This window comes from Bos mutus, chromosome 5 (genome assembly GCF_027580195.1).
Source record: "Bos mutus isolate GX-2022 chromosome 5, NWIPB_WYAK_1.1, whole genome shotgun sequence".
Lineage (NCBI taxonomy): Eukaryota > Metazoa > Chordata > Mammalia > Artiodactyla > Bovidae > Bos > Bos mutus.
Genome location: NC_091621.1, coordinates 65,665,353 through 65,679,159, shown reverse-complemented (window position 1 = coordinate 65,679,159; position 13,807 = coordinate 65,665,353). Strand labels below are relative to the sequence as shown.

Genomic DNA, 13,807 nt, shown 5'->3' with positions numbered 1-13,807 from the left:
GCATGAAGTGAGAAGTAGCTTTGGATTGCATGAAATTATGGGGGAAAAGGCTGTCTTCAAGCAATTTTTAAATAGTTATTTTGCCTCAGGCTTATATCTGCTATTCATCCATTATCCACATTATTTGTAATAAGTTAACTTTTCTATGTTTGAATTCCCAACAGCTATGGTTAGGTGGGCATTCTGTGAATGGAATAAGCAAATCAATAAAGTGGTCTATACTGGTGTTTTAGTCTCTAAAGGCAGCTTGCTAAAAACATTAGAAGAAACCAATAATCCATTAATGGAAATTAATGAAATTCCTCCCCAAACTGGCCCTTGTCAATCCCTTGGTAGGAGAGAACTGTATACTCCTAGCACCGGGCTTGATGTAATATAAATGAGTAAACTTCCACTAATACCTACCCGCCTCCAGTTACTGTAAGAGTTCAGGACTGTACTCTTGCCCGCCTGTTCCATATAACTTCCAGTTAGCACTTGCAACTTTGGATGCGTAGAAAACACAGGATTTCCCTTAGGGGAGCCAAATTTTACAAAGATCTATTGCTTTGAGGAACAAAATTCTCTCTCCTATATGTCTGAACTCTTCACATATTCAGTGTAGACTCTCTACAGGGATGAATAACTAAGAGGGGATCCTAGCTTTCTGTTTATGACTTATTTTTACTTTACTGAGTGTTCTGTGGAAGTGTGGTTTTGTGTTTACTGATGAGGACAATTGAATGTTCTCCCTATATATTGAGCTGCTGCTGCTGCTGCTAAGTCGCTTCAGTCGTGTCCGACTCTATGCGACCCCATAGACGGCAGCCCACCAGGCTCCCCCGTCCCTGGGATTCTCCAGGCAAGAACACTGGAGTGGGTTGCCATTGCCTTCTCCAATGCATGAAAGTGAGAAGGGAAAGTGAAGTCGCTCAGTCGTGTCTGACTCTTAGTGACCCCATGGACTGTAGCCCACCAGGCTCCTCTGTCCATGGGATTTTCCAGGCAAGAGTACTGGAGTGGGGTGTCATTGCCTTCCCCGATATATTGAGCTACTCAAATAGAAATTTCCTTACCTGATTCTTTATTTCTGAAAGAAAAGAACATTCTCCTTGTGTTCTCCTACCAAACACATCTTGAATTTTTATTTGTGTTGTCAGTGTGTGGCCAGAAGTGATTAAGTTTTCCTAACTTTTCTCTATATCTTCTGGCATGTAGGAAAACACTCACTCTCTCTTCCATTTTATTTTCACACTAACTTGTGTTCCATTTTTGCCTGTCCCCGCCCCCTCCCGCCAAATTAAGGAATCTATGCATCAGGGTGGACCAAATACTGGAAATCAAAATCTTATCTCCTCCTCATCACTTAGAAAATTAGGATTGTTCTAACAGAAACAGGGAAGTTGCTTTGAAGAAACTGAATATACAGGGCTTATTTTGATCCCATTTTAGTTGGTTATTTGTAGGAATATGTGTCTGCTGGGGAACTCTAAGTCATAAAGCTTAAGATAGGTGCTGACTTCTTATTTAATGATCTGGGTGTGATTCAGGGTTTGGGATTGCTTTTTTGTAAGAATTTTTAAGGAAACTTTAGCATGGGTCACTGGGGTCAGCATCCATGAAGATTTAGCATATGGAAGGACATTTTTGTGGGTTAAAAGTTCATGGAAACAACAGGTAAGATGATTTAATGATAGGAAAATATATGAATAATCTGGACATATCATGGTTTCAAGGGTTATGTTCACTTTACATTGTCTGCTAAGTTGCTTCAGTTGTGTCTGACTCTTTGAGACCCTATGGACTATAACTCAACAGGTTCCTTTGTCTATGGGATTTTCCAGGCAAGAAAACTGGAGTGAGTTGCCATTTACTTCTTCAGGGGATCTTCCTGACCCAGGGATCAAACCCAGGTCTCTTATAGCTCCTGCATTGGCAAGCAGGTTCTTTACCACTAGTGCCACCTGGGAAGCAAGGTTTAGAATTCTACTCTTAGTTTGGAATACAGAAAAGTATAAATGTACTGGTCCTGGTGTTGTAGTGGGTACCTCTGAGGGGCTCACTCAACTGCTTGTAGCTCTTAAATCTGACCGTACTGAAGGTTCTCGGGGCTGTGGCTCTCCTGATCAACCATAAGGGTTGTCATGAGGCCTCTGGGAGAGAGAGAAATGTGATTGAGTGCTGATGAGCCAGGAAATGCAGGCCTCACAGCTGGTCAGTCTTGCTCATTGTCTTCTAGGTAACCAAGGCTATAAACAAGAAGGAACAGGAATGGCTTGGAAATCAATTTGCAGAATATTCAAAGGTCACCATGGTACAGACTAGCGTTCTGATTACTTGCAAGATATGATGTGCTAAAATGTGTTTGCCTCATCTCTAATGACAGTAATAGTCCTATGAGGGGGAACACGTTGCCAATCTCTTAATGGTGTTTAGAAGAGACTAAGAATCTATTTTCAGCATCCTCATTGTAAACTCTTTTTGTATTGTTCCTTTGAGTCGCTTACTTTGCAGAAATTTCATTAATCTCTTCTTTTTTAATTACACTTTTTGTTTTGAAAAAGTTGCAAATCTGCAGAGAAGTTATACGTCTATTACAAATTACTTAGATTCACCTACATACACCTTTCATTAATGTTCATCACATTTGTATTCTTTCTCCGTATATAAAACATAAGTCTTAAACTTTTTTAAAATTGAAGTATTGTTGTAGTTGATTTAAAATATTGTGCTAATTTCAGATGTATGGCATGGTGACTCAGATATATGTATATATGCATATATATATTTCTTTTCAGACTCTTCCCTTGTAGGGTATTATAAAATATTGGGTATAATTCCCTGTGCTATACAGTAGGTCCTTGCTGGTTATCTATTTTATATATAGTAGTATGTATATGTTAATCCCATCCTCCTAAATGATCATATTCTTATTCTTATATAAAGATAAGACATTCATATTCTTATATAAGAATAAGAAACATTTTTATTCTTACATAAGCACTTATTATTATTTTTATAGCTGTTTCAGTGTCACGTCAGCTGAAATCTCCTAAGAACAGGGATATTCTCTTATGTAACCTCACAGCTACTTTCAAATTCAGGTAGTAATCTATTTTTAACAGTCCTCTGATTTGAAAATGTAGCTTTTTATTATTTTTCCCAAAGAGATCTACTCCCTAATGAAACATCCCAGCTGTTTCTCTGAAACTGACAGTCTCCCAATGAAGGTTGTCTTGCCATTCACAGCAACTGCCTTCCCAACTATTCTTACATGCCCTTTCTTTTCATCATCTTTTTACTTTTTGTTCCCTTACATTTCCCTCCCTCCGAAATGATATTTCTAAAGGCCACTTCCTGCTGTTCATCTAGGCAACTTAGTTACATTTCTCAGAGCTGCATTGCTTATTTAAGTATATATGCCTTAAAAAAAAGAAATCTAGGTGACATTTTGCTGTGTGGTGGAGACTATTATTTCCTCCAGCCTTGATAGGAGGAAACTTCATTCAAACTTTAAGACCTTTGGAGAGTAAGTGGTTCAGTGGCCGATGTAGTAATTAACAATGTGGCTATTTGAAAGAGCACAGGCAAACACAGGCTGGTAGCTCACTCTTAGAAAGGCTTTTCTCTTGTCAGTAACTCAGCACCCGAGGTTTCGGCAGGCATCTGGGAGCTCTTTCAGGATCTTCTCCCTGGAGCTCTCATCTGTTAAAGCAGAGAAATGCCATTGATCCTAAAGTAGTCTTAGAAAGAAAATGCAGTTTAGCAGTCTATTTCGGAAATTTTCAAAAGCAATTGCCAAGCAGAAGCAGGGTCTCATACTATTAAAAAATAAAAAAATAAAAAGCTTATCCCCAAAAGATCCTCCCTCAAGGATCCAGGTTAGTAGCTTGAAATCAATTCAAGCAGCTCAAAGGATGAAAGGAGATTTCACGGTCCGGGGTGTCTTCTTTTGAGTACTCTGGTTGGGGGTTTTCTTTGGCTGCCTGACTGGAGGCAAAGATTAGTGACACAGTGCTCGCTTTCAGTGACCTGCACTTCTATGCCTTTCCCTGGAAAGCAGCCCAGGCTGTGGGAATGGGGGTTCTTTTAACGCTGTGGATTAGGATGGACCAAGTTTATACAGCTACATTTACACCAAGGCACTAAGAAGTTTTTTTTTTTTTTGCTTTTTGAGAATGAACAGGTTTTTCTTTCTTCTTCAAGCAATTACAGGAAGAAGAGTAGCCTCTTTGGGAAGGCAAATCGGCTCATATGTGTAGCCAGAGAGGGCAAAATTTTCACCAGCAGTTTTCTTATGCCCTGGACCTGGTGCTTTGGTTTGAGGAGATAGGGACTGTCTTTTCTTTCTTTTCTTTTTCCTGGGGTTTTTCTGCAATCCAATACAGGAACTTTTTCCAATCACATTCATTAACATGGTGCCCATAGCTTTTAGTGCTGAATGCCAAAGGTTTTTTCTGATCTGGTAATTCAAAGTAGGTTAAAAAGTATGTATTACATGATCTTCCTTACTTTTTTTTTATTGATTCTTAGGGAATAAGTACAAGAATAATCATAATAAGCTTGATGGAGCCATACACATTGGTTTTATTTTGGGACAGATTCCTTTTGAAAACAAATCTCAGGATTATTAATGCTTAGTTACAGGGCTGGGGACATAATAGGACAGTGGTTCTCAAACTGTGATCCCTGATCCTACAACATCAGTATGACCTGGAAACTTGTTAGAACCACCATGGTAGGGATTCAATAGATGCTTACTGAAGGTAACGCTGAGTTCTTAATTCCAAGGGAGAATGATGGCATTTAATACCATGTTGTAAGGTATGTTGGTGCGTGCATGCATGCTCAACTGTCTTTAACTCTTTGTGACCCCCATGGACTCTATCTAGCCTGTCAGGCTCCACTATCCCTGGAATTCTCCAGGCAAGAATACTGGAGTGGGTTGCTTCTCCAGGGGGATCTTCCCAACTCAGGGATCGAACCCACATCTCCTGCATTGGCAGGTGGGTTCTTTACCACTGAGCCAGGAGGGAAGCCCAAGTTGTAAGGCAGTGGTCCCACACTTTAGTGCACATCAGAGTAACCAGGAGGACTTGTGGAAAGACCACGTTCTGGATCCCACCAGGAGCATTTCCGACTCGACAGATCTGGGGTGGGAGTGAGAGTCTGCATGTCCAGCAGGTTTCCAGGTGATGCCTCTGGTGCTGTTCTGAGGATTCTGTGTTGAGAACCGTTGGTATAAGACCATAATCCTCAAACAGAGCACAACATTAGACTCCCCTGGGGTTGCTTTTAGCTGCAGAAAGGACTGGGCCCCAGCTAAACCAAATCAGAGTCTCTACAGGTGGGTCTGGGCTTGGTGGCCTTTAACATTTCCCAGGGGATTCTAAGGAGTGGCCACGACTGGAGTCTGCTGCAGATCGTCTCAGACGTGGTCCTCAATCCTGCTTGTCCATTAGAATTACCTGGTGGGTTTCAGCACTCTTAATGCCTGGATACCAATCCTGGAGGTTCTGATACAATTGCTTCCAGATGCAGCATGGGCATTGAGTTATTTGAATGCTCCAGAAGTGACTTTACTATGCAGCTAACATGTGAACTACTGCCCTAAAGATACCTTCTAGCTGTAAGAATGTCATGATTTTAGCATAATCCTACATAAAGGGCAACATTCATGGAAAACGAACATTCCCATAAAGAGGTACTAATTTATTCTGTCCTTGTATGGTTCCCAAATTTACACTCGTTTTATGAGCTCTGAGAGTTGCACATTAGCTGAACTTTTCATTGAAGCCTTATCACAAACGTCTATAAAATCTACTTTTTGAAAAATCTCACTTCTGTTAAATATAAAAGAGGGAGCACAAATAATTTTATCTACCATATCTTTAATATTCACATATTTCCTTGCTAGTTAATGTTTACCTCTATTATAATAAAAATGTAGTATAGTGGAAAGAACGGCAAGTGAAGAACTCTGACCCTGTCACCATAATGGATGTTTACCTGTCTGGTTTGGTTGGTTGGTTACAAATTTATATAACATGAAGGATACCACACATAGGTTGAGTACGGCCTCACAGAGATGATATCTAGCAGTCAGAGAAGCCCCTCGCCTCAGTGGACCGCTGAGTCGTGGGAGGATCAGTAAAGCCTTTGAGGCCTCAGCCCTTGAGGCAGAGTCCCTTCTGATGGGAAGGGGAGTGAGAGATCAAGCGGCATTCATCAAAATAACAAAAACCCATGAATATTTAGATATAAATTAAACACATCATACCTGTGGTAAGCTGTCTTTGTGGTGCTGGCAGTGAAGCATAAGCTCCCTCCCTTCGCTCCACAAGAGCCACCAAACATTTGTGTGATGTTAAGCAAGTGACCTCACTTTTCCTCGCCTGAGCTTTCAGGTAATGTTTATCTTGCAGGGTAGCTTTGAGGAATAGGAGAGGTAAGAGTATCTGCCTGCTCTAACAAGAATATCCAAGGTTGTTTAAATGACAAATGTTCATTTCTCACAGTTCTGGAGGCTGCTGAGTCCAAGATCAAGAAGCCAGATTTGGTGCTGGGTGGGGACAAACTTCCTAGGTCACAGATGACCATCTTCTCACTGTATCCTCCTGTGGAGAAAGGGCCGAGGGAACTCTCTGGAATCTCACACAGACACTAAATTCCACTTCTGAGGCACTATCCTCATGACCTAATGCCCTCCCCAAAGTCGTCATCTTCAGATACCATCACACTGCAGATTAGGTTTCAACATACAAATTTTGGGGAGATACAAACATTGTTTATGATAGCAGACATGCAAAGTATTTATCCCAGCATCTGATACATGCTAGAAGTTCAGAAATATTCTCCCCACCCCCGCCTTTCTAATATTATTGTGTGCGTTAGTCACTCAATTGTGTCTGACTCTTTGAGACCCCACAGACAGTAGGTCACCAGAGTCCTCTGCCCATGGAATTCTCCAGGAAAGAATACTGGACTGGGTTGCCATTCCCTTCTCCAGGGGATCTTCCTGACCCAGGGATCAAACCCAGGTCTCTTGCATTGCAGGCAGATTCTTTACCAACTGAGCATCCAGGGAATTACTACTTCCTTTATGTCACTTGGTCTTTTGTCTTTACCATCATCACAATGAAAAATGGTGTCCATCTTCCTCTCCTTATCTCTCCCTATCCGCCTCCACATTTATTGAGCTGCAATATCTTGGCCAGTGTGCTAAGGACTTGGGGATGAGGTAATAAGTAAGCTATCGTCCCTGCCCTTAGCACAGCCAGTCTAGTGAGGAAGCAGACAAACGTGCAGTTGTTATACCTAAGGTGTGAAAAGCGGGCACTGGCAGCACAAGGAGTGGTGTAAACTCAGATGTGGGACCCACCAGTGCTTAGGGAGGCATCCTGAAGGACCTGAGTTTTCTGGTTGAGCAAGTTATCAGATGTGGTGATGGGGGATGTGGGGAAAGTGGGGGAAGGAATTCCTGGCAGAAACCAGCGAATGTTTGAGAAAGCATGGCATCAGTAAGTTTGACCAGCTTAGCAAATGCAGGGTAGGTGTAAAGGATGAAGCAGGAGGAGCAGGCAGGGGCTACATCATAAAAGATGGTTTTAAAAGGATGGGTCCCAGATGCATCAGCTGGGATCTTGTCAGGACTACAGATTCTTCTGCCCCACCCTAAACCCATTAAAGAGGAAAAGTTGAACAGGAATATGGGGCCTAGAAATCTTTGTTTAATAAGCGCTTCTGGTTATCATTTTGATGCATGATAAAGTTTGAGAAGCCCTGTACTATGCCACAGTAAAAAATTTGGTTATTCCCCTGAAGGAAATGGGGAACTATGGGAGGATTTAGATAAGACTACTGTTTTTTGCAGGCTCACTCTGGAAGCAGGGTAAAAGAGAGCATAATGGATGCACGGAACAGGTGTCAGTACTGGAAGTAAGTCCATAGGGAGAGACAGGGAAGAAATTTAAGACTCGAGTTAGAATGTAGCATCCTTGCTGAGTGCTGGGCTTCTGAGAATGTGTAAGGTCTAAGAGAAGGATTCATATCTCCTGCCCACAAGCTGTTGATAATCTAGACTGACTGGATTCAGTCCTTCTGACAATACATTCTTCCAACCCGATAGAGTGCCATCCCTGTTTATGGAGTATCTGCTACTCTTTGCAAGGGTAACTCTGTGAAATCCGCTTGATTGATTTGGACAAGACCACAGGGAGGGTCTCCTTGTTTTTTATCCCCATGCTTTTTATTCCCCATTGTGGAACTGTACCACAATGGCTGTTTACTATATATAAAGCAGTGAAAGGTAGTGGTTAGAATAGTAAGATAAATTGGATCATAATTTCTCTGGTACTCGTACATCCATGGTGGCATTACACCATCTAATTTATAAACACCTTCTACCTGGGCTGTATGTTGGGAATAGCACAAATCTGAACCTTATTTACAATAGCAGTGTGAGAACTGCCCAATGAAAACTGGTTTTCCACTAGGCATTGAAGAGGGCCAGCCAGACTAGATGTTTCTTTCTGATAGACACATCCATCGCTATAGAGAAAAGGTGCCAGCAGGAATGTAATTTGTCGGATAATGCTGGACCAGAGGTTGGATTCTACCTTCGTGCGTATTCTCCACGGCTGGGAGGGAAGGGAAAGGGAGGTGCTTCGCTAGCTGAGAGGAGGAGAAAAATAAAAATTATTTTTTTTCTTCAAGATATTTGACAGCTATATCTTCCCGCCACCACCTTCCTTCCAAACCCATGCGGCTCCGCTTAGAGTCTGACATAAAAGGAGGAGTGACCCCCTCCATTTGTCTCTTGGTGCTTTCATTGAAAAAAGTCGCTGCACAAGGACAGAAACGAGCGCTGCTGAAAATAGGTGCATGACTTGTTGAGCATACAAATCATTTCCCCGCTAGTCTCCCAGGGAGGGGAAAAAAAAAAAAATCCCTATCACTCTGCTTGCAGCCTGTGTTCTGCATTCGGGAGAGGAGGCCGGGGCCGGTTTCAGGCGCTCCCCCAGACGTCCCCGCAGAAAACTTTTCTCGCAGGGCTGGCTCGGGCCGCTGGGCGGGGGCGCAGGCGGCGGGCGCTCGGTGTGCCGCTCTCGCGGGCCGCGGCCCCGACCTCGCGCCGCGCCTGTCTCTTTAAATTCCAGCTGCGCGGCCGGGAGACAGCGCCGCCCGGCGCCCAGGCCGGCAGGCGGCGGCTCGCTCGCGCTCCCGCTCCCGGCTGCGCGCCGCGGAGGGCTCGCTCGGCCCGCGGGCTGCTCGGCGGCGGCGGCGCGGGGCGGGGAGGCGCGGCCCGGCCGAGGAGCGAAGAAAGAGCGAGCCGGGCCGGCAGAGGCGCCGCGCCCGGTCCCGCGTCCGCGCTCGGCGGCCCCGGCGGCTCCCTTCGGGGGTGACGAGGATGTGCCTGGCTGCTGGCTTTCCCCCCCGCCCTCCTCCTTAAGACGATTTCCATAGTAACCTGATCAAGTGGCTCAGGATCGCAAACCTGAGGATCTCCGCGGCCCGCCGGCTTGACCTCAGTCAGGTAACGCTCGGATCTCGTCCTCTCCCCTGGCAAACGGCTGCGCTCCCTCCAAACTTCCTTTTGTGGACAGTCGCCCAGCCCCACGCAGCCCGGGGTATTTGCAACAGCGTGCTCCTTCCCAGGTGCCTTCCACGGGTCTCCTCCCCTGCTGCTCCCCCAGGACCCACGAGCACCTTATTTAAATATATATATTACATATAATTGTATAATATGTATATAATTTTTTCTTGGTCGCCCCCTCTCCTCTTTGATTTTTCCCATCTCTGTTCTCTCTGGCTTTTTCCCTGAGACTAGTGATGGGGGCGCGGGGAGAAGTAGGGGCGGGGGTGGGCGGCCAGCGCGGTCCAGGGAGTGGCGGGCTCGGGTGGCTGAGCTCCGGCGGGCTACTTTGGGCATTTGGGCGCTGGGTGCGCCGTGCAGGGGTCGCGGGGAGGGCTGTCAGCCCTAGGGCGGCGGTACCGGGGAGCCCCGCGTCTCCAGACGGGCGAGCGAGGGACGCAGGCTTGGGGGGCGATGGAGCGCTCGGCTGGGTGGCTGGCGAGCGTCCATGCATCATAGCTTCCCTTCCTACTCCCCCGCCCTCTCCGGGTTTCTCTCTTTCTCTTCCCCCTCTTCCCATTTCTTTCTTCCTTTTCTCATCGCTGGCTCCATTATCTTCCCTTCCTTATCTCTCCCCCCTCCCCTCCTCTCGTTTCCCTTTCTCCTTTCCCTCTTAAAAGCGAGGGGAATGGTTTGTAACCTTTGGTTTTTCCAACATGGAAAGAGCGGTGAAACCTGCAGCGTGGCCACCTCAACCTGGTCGTTTCCCGACCCGTCTTCATCCATCAACATATTTGTTTCCTGAGTCTATTGATCTCCCTTGATTCTGCAGAAATGCGTTCTGAGCTGGGCGTCTGTATGTCAGAATCAGAGTTCTGCAGCTCGCTTCAGTGCTCGCAGGAGGACGTGTATTGTAAGGACTGCTTATGTTTTAAATCCACATAAGCCATGGGTGTAAAGAAATCTATCTTTTTTTTTTTTTAAACCCCTAGTTTTCTTCTCGAGGAACTTCCCTCTTAGACTGATAGACTCTTCCCTCTTTGATATTTAATTTTAGGAGAACCGAGAGACAGGTGTGTTTTCTTCTCCCAGTTGATTAGGAACATGCAACTTCTATTACCTTAATTATCTCCTCTTTAAACCTCATTCAGTTTTGCGCTTCTTAGTCCCTACAATGAGTCGATAGAGCATAACTAAGGTTCAGAGGCTTGCTTCCGAAACTCCAGGCTGGGTAAGAAAATCAAGTAGGGGGCCAGGACATTGGGACCTGCCAAAGAATAGAAAAGGCGTAGCAACTCTAGTGTAAAATACATAGCTAGATTCAGACTTCAGTACTGAAGACATGAAAATCCAATAAAATGAGATTTTTGCTTTTGGTTCTTAGCATGTGTATAACCATACTGAGTAGGTATAAGTTAAACTTACTTGAAAACAGAGCCCCTATGTAGTATAGAACCCATTCAACCTTGTTTATGTTGAAGTGATTTTCACCATGGTTTTATTTTTCTTTGAAACTTAAGATGTCTGTATCATGTGAAAACAAAGGGAGAAAAGGATGACTTCAATTTTTACCAGAAATAGGATTTATATGGATTTCCTTTGTTTCTCAAAAGATCTACTTGTTATGCTCTCAAGTTTTCCTGAGGTCAAAATATTTCAGGGGTGAAAACAATATTCAGCAATGATTTTCCTCCACTGTTTCAGCGGTGTTCATAGTTTATACAGAAAAAGGTCTCAGTTTTTAGAGAGCCCCCCTTGCCTCCTTTTCCTTTGTCTGCACATTTGTTTTTAAATTCAACTTTTAATATAGAATAAAGGATCTTGGAGGAGAGAATCAGTCGGGAAGAAGAGAAACTGGTATAATGGAAACTATACCGAAACCAAGAAAAGATAAATATTGCCACGCCACCTCACAGTGTCTTTGTTTTTAGCCAATTAAGAAGCTGCAGCTGTTTTAAATGGATTTTCCTCTGCTTAAATCTGTACCTGATACTTTTCGGATCTGGGGTCGTATTTATGCTGTTCAGATGAATATTTACAAAAGACTTAAATCTCCTTGCCAGTGATATCTGAAAAGCATGTTTTTCCCTACAACATTTTCTTCTAGTGAATGCTGATAGGAGTAATGGTCCTACGTGATTGCTTGCACCTGTCTTCTGATTTTTGGCATTCTTTGCGTATGGTGGGTTGCTCCTGACACATTTACAAGATCCTAGCACGCTGCTTGGAACTTGAATGTGTAATTAATTGTGTGTATAATAAAATGTTCATTTTTGTTGTTGTTCTTTAGTTTAAGAGATGGCTTGCCCTCCTGGACATTTAGTGTTTTGATGTGATTGCATATGTGTGTGTGTGTGTGTGTGTGTGTGTGTAAAGGATTTAATATAAAGCCTGTTCTGACTAAGCCAGTGTGATTTGAGGTTAAAAGGTATGTTAGTGACAAGACATAAATTACTCTTATTTATAGTACATTGATCCTAAAACAGTTTTCTCCTCCTTGTGATTGTATGTTTATATGGATCACTTAATGAAAGGTTGGGAATGTTATCTGTTTTATAATAGGAAAAATATCCCTCAAGTTTACTTACCTCAAGTCCACATTTTCATCTCAAGGGATTAATAGATATTTTTGATATTTTAATAGACTGTATTGCTGAGCACTACTAATTACCAGGAATGTATTTTGTTAATTCTGACATTGGTATAAGACATCTCTCAAGTTGTCTGGAGGGCTGCAAGTGACTCATCCCTGTAACCCATGGCAACAGGAAATGGTTTTCCTGGGTGGAAGCTGAAGTGTGGACCCATATCCACACTTTGTCATCATTCAGGGACTTGATAGGAAAAGTGTGCTGCCTCCTTGGTTTGGACTGGCGTTAACTTTTTGACTTTAGTCAGAATAGCAGTTCCCCCCTTTGCAATTCCCCTTAGCTCCTCGTTCACTTGAATGTTCTAAAATTCTCAGAAAACAAGTGAGTTATACTTTTAAATTTAAAAGTGTTTATAAAGAAGTGCATCTAACTTTGTGCATAGCTAGGATAATTAGGGTGAGAATAGCACCCAATCAAACATGAGAGGCATTGTCAACTTTAAAATGTTGAGAGTCGGGGAGGTGTGTTTGTAAGTAGGAGCCAAGAGGCCAAGGTTATATCCTCCCTTCTCACTGTATCACAGAGTGCTTCTTGGAGTGGCTTCCTTGTTGACAGATGTCACTTAGCTTTGTTTTTCTTCCAGAAGAAAAATGGGCATAGTGATCTTTTTCCTGTTTTTTTAAATTCTCAAATATATGTGAATATGGCATAATCATACATACAAATGTACATGTGTAGAAGTGGTGGATGTTAAAACACATACACACATGCTCAGAGGCAGCAGACAAGACTTCTGTCTCAGGAAAGGAAGTGTTTCCTTATACCATTGAGATATGTGTAATGATGCTGAGTATTTCCTTCCATTCAGGAAAAGGCAAATACAGTCCTCTCTGTTCTGTGGGTATGGGTAGTCAGTGCTCAGTGAGTAATCCTATAATTGAATATGCTGAATAATCCCAGCAGGTATCACCCTTTTTAGTTATGTGAATGCAAGTGAGGAATACATTCTTTTTTTTTTTTTTAAACCATTTAAGATCTCCTCCTCCCCTCCTCCATTTTGTAACAAAAAAGTAATTTTCTGTTAGGTTAAGTGGACCTCAGGGTATGAAAAAATCCCCTGAGCTTTCTGCTCAGACTTCATTTTTTCCTCCTAAGTCTGACTGTCAACAGTAATATGTGATATGTGCCTCAGGTGGTGGAGTTTCTTCTCTGGCCCAGATGAAGTCTCAGGACAAGTACTTCAGTAACATAGATTCTGAATTCAATGCATCACTCAAGTTGGTTATGTAACTCAATGGTCTTTTTTTTTTCTTTTTAAGCTTGAGGTCTTTATATCTGTTTACTACTGTATTTTTCCAAACATCATAATTTTAAAAATTAGCTTGGTCCCTGTGAGAATTTAAAAGCGGCTTGTTCATTATACCGTGTTTGTACAGGGCTCCTCTTTTTTTAAATCTGTGCAGCATTTTCGTAAGAGCCGTGGCAGTTGGGACCATTGCTGGTTGTGCTTCTATGATTAACGGGGGCCTGGAGATATCAAGGTCTGGAAGCACCACCAGCAACATAGGGCCAGAGTTTTCTAGAGAGAAGACTGGAAGTCAGTGTTTTTGATAAGTGATAGAGAACAGTTCAGATATAGTCAAGAAGATTTGAAAAAAAGTTT

The 13,807-nt window shown here is 43.2% G+C and overlaps 1 protein-coding gene across 1 annotated transcript in view; it reads left to right on the top strand.

Annotated features, from left to right (window-relative positions):
- The first annotated feature begins 9,329 nt into the window (after positions 1-9,329).
- Positions 9,330-13,807, top strand: part of NAV3 (neuron navigator 3) — an 893,105-nt gene continuing 888,627 nt past the window's right edge. The window contains exon 1 of the mRNA XM_070370975.1: positions 9,330-9,514. The gene's annotated coding sequence lies outside the window, so the exon portion shown is untranslated. The remainder of the gene's footprint in view (positions 9,515-13,807) is intronic.